General features: G+C 38.4%; 1 long non-coding RNA gene across 1 annotated transcript in view; it reads left to right on the top strand.

The window, feature by feature from the left end:
• The first annotated feature begins 1,942 nt into the window (after positions 1 to 1,942).
• Positions 1,943 to 7,479, top strand: part of LOC134203807 (uncharacterized) — a 70,818-nt gene continuing 65,281 nt past the window's right edge. The window contains exon 1 of the long non-coding RNA XR_009977714.1: positions 1,943 to 2,514. This is a non-coding gene — a long non-coding RNA (uncharacterized LOC134203807). The remainder of the gene's footprint in view (positions 2,515 to 7,479) is intronic.

Raw genomic sequence — 7,479 nt, 5'->3', positions numbered from 1 at the left:
CCCCATTGCAGTGACGTTGCCATACCCGTAGCCAGCGAATAAACAACCTAAAAGGTAACGCAATATTTTTTATTTAGGACCACCCCACCGAAAGCTCTCCTTTACAAGCAACTCGTTGGGACCCGGGAGAAAAGAGGTCTTGTGCCCACCCCGGAAGCTGCCGTTGGCTCTAGACCAGTCCCCTTCTGGGCTGGGACGGGACTTGCAAAGAGGAAAAAATATAACTTCATCTGCAACCAGCAAGCGCTGTCACGAATTGTCAGATGCAACCAGCACCTTTTTGTGTAAAAGTATTGGTATCCCTCAAAAAGTATTCCGAATGATTTTGTTTTACGAGTACTTTTTCACTTTGAAAAGTATTCTAGAAAAGCCGGACAGCTTAATATTGAACTGTTATGAATACGTGTTTTATTTCCGATAGGAAAATCTTTATAAAAATAAGTTTACAAATCCGTAAATCACAAACACTTTTATTGTGCTCAGAAGATTCTACCCGAGATTTAGGTGAAACACTCAAGGAAACAGTTGAGAATCGATGATCAACTGTGATGAAAAGAAGAACAAGTGTCAAAACAAGGAAAAAGAAGCCGTCTTTGCAGGTCTCGTCTCAGCTTCTGGGACGTAGCAGGACTCCCGGGGTCAAATTTAGTTTCACGTGTTTTATTTAGTTTGTGTGATATAAATACAGCTAGGTGGTCCAAAATATGAGCCCAGTCTAACATACAGCCGTTACCCTGCTGCATTTTGTCGTTATAATAATTCAATGCATGTTCATTTAATTTATTTAGTTTACTTCTAAACAGATAACACTGAATCAAAAATTTGACGCCACAATACACGGTTCGAGGCCGCATCTATCCATCCTCGAATGCACACCACGCTCGCCAAGTCGATATGTCAGCCCACCTCGCTCGCTGCGCTCCACGCCTTCTTATACCTGCCGGATCGGATCTTTTGCAGGTTTGTTGTCCGGCATCCTTGCAACATGCCCTGCCCATCGTTCCCTTCCGACTTTAGCTACCTTCTGGATGCTGGGTTCGCCGTGGAACTGGGCGACCTCGTGGTTTATCCGTCGCCGCCACACACCGTCTTCATGCACACAGCCAAAGATGGTCATATGCACCCGTCTCGCGAGTACTCTGAGTGCTTACAAGTCCTCCTCGAGCATGGTCCAAGTTTCATGTCCGTAGAGGACTACTGGTCTTATGAGCGTTTTGTACATGACACATTTGGTGCGATGTTGAATCTTTTTTGACCGCAGTTTCTTCTGGAGCCCGTAGTAGGCCTGACTTCCACAGATGATGGGTCTTCGTATTATACGAGTAACATTTGATGAATGTTGGAAGGTACAAAATTTCCCATGGTAGCTCTACAGCTACCATGGGAAGGAAAGGGTTGAAAAATGCTTTGCCAAATCTAAACTTAACGTATCTTTAGTAAGTCCAAGTAAAGCTAAGATATTTGTACTTCATTAAAAATTCAAAATATTGAAAATAATTATTCTAATGTAAAAAAATATATTAGTTGAAGTCTACTAATCAAATGAGAAATAGGGGACATTTTTCGTAAAGTATTCTCTATAATCTAAATCTACTTCAGAAACCAATGCACCAAACCGACACCCCACTGAAAGCACAACAACCGCGACGCCCAGCGTCGTAGTCATCCTAACTGCAGCGCGACGTTCGCGTTTCAGCGTCGCGCGCTCATCCAATAGAACTCTCTGGCTCGCTCTCCACCACCCAGTCTTCGTTCAACAAGTGTTGGAAACGGTTCGCCAAAAAAAAGTTGTCCCTTAGCTGCTTATCTTGCGCGAACGATACCCTCCACATTTGCTTTCGATTTCGACGCATCAACAGAATGTTCGTCCGCGCGATTGTTGTGCATAAACAATGTTTGTTATTTAAAACAGAACTTTGACTTTTTCGGTGAGTTGAGTTTTTACGGTTCTACACCCACGGTAGAATCGCGAAACACGTCGCGTGTTAAGTATTCATATTTTTGAGGCAGCTGTTTTGGCAACGTGCGCCGGTCAATTCCCGTACCGTTGAATATCGTGCGGCGTACAATTTCGTGATCTGTTTACGGATGGTGGATAAATTTAGATTCACACAAGCAAAACGGCGGAGAGCATTGGCCCTAAAGAGTTTGCCAACACAAGCCTCCTAGTGATTTTGGTTGACGAGAAACACAAAAATGTGATGTGCAAAAAAGACATGGGAATCGCGAAATAAAGTATTGTGGTTAGTGATAATGTAGAAATATACGAAAAACAAACCTTTCTTTGGAAGCGGTGAATTCAAATATTCCATCGTACCCCGAGCGATAAGTTACGTCTACTTATCTGTGGTTTAGTGTTCAAACAGGCAAACCACAATCAGTCGAAACGGCTGATAGCAGTACCATATCACATGTAGCTCTACTAATCCCTTCGATTGCAGTTGGTGCGACGCGAAGAGATTATTATTTGAAGAGAGTACAGTCGAAGAACTGTGGCTGTGACTGATGATTGCGGTGAGTTGATTGACCAATTTAATCCAATATACCTAGGAGGAAAAATGAGCAGTACACATATAAGCGCATCAATGTCGAACAAAAATGAATTAATTTATGAACCGTTAAAACGGAACGAAATATACTTAAATTGGACACTTTTTGGACTACATGGAAGTTTACTTTCTAGCAAGGTTTACGTGAAACTTGTAGGAGATTGTATTGAGTGTTTCTATACTGATATACGCGATATTGGAGCACATGGTTTTGGCTGCCCGCAGTTAGACTCAATACCGAGTGCTATGCATATCTGTAAGCATATTCAGACCTCGAGCTTTATCAATTAATAAAGAGTATGCTTATGACCATTTGTTCAGCAAAGCATCATAATTGTCGAAGTAAAGTCGCCAACTTAATTTGGATCCCTACGCTACATAGGTATATGACTTCTGTCTATAGCAGCGGTTCTCAAACTGGGGTACATGTACCCCTGGGGGTACCTTCGCTGGGCCCAGGGGGTACCTCGGACAAAAATGTGTAATGGCGGATGAATTACAATTTCAATCAAAATTTATTGATAAAGTTTTGATACTAAATTATCAGAATTTTTTTTACATTTCAAAACTTTGTCTTGTACATAATATGCATGGCGATCAGTAAATCATGGTCAATTGAATCCTGCCTCCACAACCAGTACAATGGATGAAGGGCTGTGAGACAAAATATCAAAAGGGCAAAACCTCGAAAGAACAAATTATAAAAATCTTCTATGTAATCTCTCTGATTAAAACAGAATGTTAAATAATATGTTACGAATATGATTCTTGACTAAAATCTAGAGTCTACAGAGATTCGGAAGCCTCCATTTGAGAGACATGAAAACTTTTTCCCGAAAAGCTCAGTTGCTTCGTTGCAAGAGAATTGGATGCATCCTTCTACGCTTTTCGGAAGCCTCCTTCCAAGCACCTTTCAAGAGGTTCGGAAACCTTTTTTTCGGCAAAACATACTTTTGCATATAAGCGATAAAGACGGTTCTATAAAAAAAAAAGTTAAACGATCCATAAATAACATCTGAATGTTCCATAAAACGCTGCCATAAATCCATAAAATAGTTCAGGAGATTCCATAAAGAATAGTTTTTCGATCCATAACTAAGCTAAAATTTAGCAATTAATAGGGAAATATGTTCCATTAACATTGTCAAGAAAAACAATACGATTCTAGCTATCTTCCTATGGACGTATGACAAATGATACATAAATTTTTTGGAAAATGATCCATAAAAAACTATATTTTGATCCATTAAGCTTCAAATTAGCGCATTTTTTTTATCGTGATGATGATCCATAATTTCAATAATATGATCCATAATTTTAGTCATATAATCCATAGATGCCGGCCATTTAATCCAAAACCTTATTCAAATGATCCATAGTTTTGGTGATATTAATATAGTTTTATTGGTCTTCTTTCCAAGCATTATGGATCACATTATCAAAATTATGGATCATATAAACAAAATTATTGATCATATTACTGAAATGATGGATCATCATCAGGATAAAAATTGCGCAATTTTAAATTGGATCAATTGGATCAAAATAAAGTTTTTATGGATCATTTTTCAAAGATTTATGGATCATAAAATTATTCTTTATGGAATCTCCCGAATTATTTTATGGATTTATGGTAGCGTTTTATGGAACATTCAGATGTTATTTACGGATCGTTTTTCATTTTTTGGTGCAACGGTGCAAAGTAAGGGTTGCCCTTTTTTTCAAATGTTCGGAAGCCTCATTTCAAGAGGCCCGTAAGCCTCCTTTCAAGTGACTCGGAGACCTCATTTTAAGAGGGCCGGAAACTTTCTTTCAACTTTTTTTCTGCTTCTTTTAAAAGCCTCTAAACTCTAAAGCATCTTTTAAAGGGGCTCGCAAGGCATATTTCAACAGACTCGAAAGTCTCCTTTTAGAAGGCTCGGAAGTCTCCTTTCAAGAGGCTTGGAAGCCTCCTTTCTAGAGGCCCGGAAGTCTTCTTCTAAGCTTTCTTCTTAAAACTTTATTTTATTCTTTTCTCCTTCTTTTAAAAGGCTCGGTAAGTTCTTTTCAAAAGGCTCGAAAGGCTCCTTTCAAGAGGCTCGGAATTCTTCTTTTTAAGAGGCTTGGAACCGTACTCTCGAAAGCCTCAGAAGCGTCCTTTCAAGATACTCAGATGCCTCATTTTAAATGGCTTGAAAACTTTCTTTCAAGAGGCTCCGAAACCTCTTTTAAAGGGGTTTGGAAGCATCCTTCCATTCAAAGGGCTCCTAAAACAGCTCGGAAGTCTTCTTCCAAAAGGCTCGGAAGCCTCCTTTCGAGTGGTTCGGAAGCCTTTTTTCAAAAGGCTCGAAGCCTTCCTTTAAGAGGCTCGGAATTCTTTTTTCAAGACGCTTGGAAGCGTCCATTCAAGATACTCCAAAGCATCCTTTTAAGTGGCTAAAAAGTCGCCATTGAGGAGGCTCCGAAGGCTCAAAAGTTTTTATTCAAGATACTCCGAACCTTCTTTCAGGAGGCTCAAAGGCCCCCACGCAATACGCTCCGAAGACTTTTTTCAAGAAGCTTGGAAGCCTCCTTACAAGATCTCGAACACCTCCTCAAAATGCTCGGATGCGTATTTTCAAGAGATTCAGAAGCATCCTTTCAAGTGGTTCGGATGCCTTCCATAAAATGGCTCGTAAGGTTTCATTTCAAGAGGTTTCGAAGCCTACTTTCAAGATGCTCGAAAGCCTCCCTTGAAGAGGTTTAGAAGCCATCTTTCAAGAGGCCTTCTCTTCAAGGGGCGCGGAATTCTTTTTCCAAGAGGCTTGGAAGCATACTCCCAAGCAGCTCAGAATCGTCCTTTCAAGATGATTAGAAGCTTCCTTTTTAGTGGCTCGAAAACAGCTTTTCGGAATAGTCAAAAAAATCTGTAGGATGCTTGATGTATGAGCTCAATTTGAATTTTCAAAGAAAATGAAAATTTCAGAAAAGTTTATGGAGAGCCATATATTCCGTTAGTTTTCAGGTCCATTTTTCATATATCTGAAGAGTTACGCTTATTTTCATTTACAGCAACAAAAACATAGGGGGTACCTCAATTAATGCAAAAGTTCGAAGGGGTACCTCTCCAGAAAAAGGTTGAGAACCGCTGGTCTATAGTATAGTATGTTTGTTTCAAACTTGCCATTAGATAGATACACGAGTAGTTATTTGTAAGCTGGATAATCAAGTTGGAGCAGGCATAACTGTGCGATAATTCGTACCATTTTGTTAGCTTGAAATTTATGGAAAAAGATTTTTAAATTAGGAGTTGTTTTTCCACTTAACCCAGTTGGGTGGGGTAAGTGGAAAACCCATGTTACCTTGACCTTAAATCTGATGAGTAGCTACATATATTGTCAGTTTCGCTGGTAACAAAACGCGCCGATCACTTTTTAAGCACCTTTAAAATCGTCGCCAATATCATCATTTTCAATCTGTGGTAGTTCAAAGCCAAATTATGAAAATATGCATGAAAAATAGTACTAAATTTCGGGAAATAATGTGATTATTAAAATCAAACAATTTTGTTCACAGTTGATCTGACAGATCTTATGGCCATTTTTGCTGGCGACGATTTCGGCGACGATTTGCTTTGCGACGATTTCAAATCGTCGCGGCCGATAAGGTGGGAAATTGATAATAACTAAAATCAAAACAGTTATTGCTCTGAGTATCTTTTGTCGAATAATTTCATTGACTTAACGGAATAGGTTCCCAAGGAATTCTCGTAATAGCTAGTGGAGGGCTGGTTTTGCCTTCTCGTACATTAAGTGTACGTAAAACCTATAGGTTCGCCCCAAAGATGAGTTTATAGGAAAAATGGGGTTTACAGGGTTATAAACTAATCAACTTAGTTTAACGAATTGAGGTGATGTCTGTGTGTGTGTGTTTTTGTATGTATGTGTGTGCAAAAAACACGTACAAAATAATTTCCTATTTCTAACACTTGACCTTAACCAATTTGTACGCACAATAAATTGCATTCAACGACAAAACTTGCTATAAATATATATGAATGTGAATTATGGAATATATTCACCTACCTGTGCAATTTTTTACTTTCTCATACATTTTTTTCATATGTAAAACATGTGAAAGGCATTAATACCGGTAGGTGGATTGATTAGGCATTTTCTTATGTACATTAGTCCAATCACCACTGAAATCACAATGATAACAAAGAAGGAACATATTAAGATTCACAGCTATCAAAATAAACCATGGAGGGAAGGAAAAAATTTCGTGATCAGAACATTTTCCACTTCCCCCGCAGTGTTTGATACCAGGGGTAAGTGTAAAATCTTTAAATTATTTGCTTTCATGGTACAAACCACTACAAATTGAATGTGATTAGTTTAATTGTATTGTAATGGTTACCTGTGAATCAAATTCACTGGAAAAAGGGACAATGTGTGCAAATAAGAATTGATTTTATGAATGCAAAAATTAACTTCTCGCGAAACCTAAAATGACAGTTCAAGCGTTAACCGTGTTAGTGTATGTATTATACAAATTTTAATATAGTATTAGTGTGGGCATCAAAGTATATTCTTGCACAATGTTATGGTGTGGTAAAAACTGTAAAAAACTGTAAACTGTAATTTTTCGAGTCGATTTTTACACTTACCCCCTTTTTCCACTTCCCCCAGTGTACCTTATATCAATATCATAGATCAATATTGATTACTTGTAAGCAATGCTGGCTGCCAAAACTTCACCATAATTTACATGCTAATTTTATCGCAATTGTCCAAGAGAAAATGTTCATGTTTTATCGTATTTTTCTGGGTTTTTATTGATTTTTAGGATGAAAATCAGTATAGGTACCCATAATGAGGGTATATAAAAACGTTTCCAAGCATGATTCGATCTGAAATTGTTTTTAGGTGATCCATAATGATGATATTAATTGCTAGCTTTTTTTTACCTT

The sequence above is a fragment of the Armigeres subalbatus genome, unplaced genomic scaffold (assembly GCF_024139115.2).
Source record: "Armigeres subalbatus isolate Guangzhou_Male unplaced genomic scaffold, GZ_Asu_2 Contig245, whole genome shotgun sequence".
Taxonomy (NCBI): domain Eukaryota; kingdom Metazoa; phylum Arthropoda; class Insecta; order Diptera; family Culicidae; genus Armigeres; species Armigeres subalbatus.
This window is presented reverse-complemented; position numbering and strand designations above follow the sequence as displayed.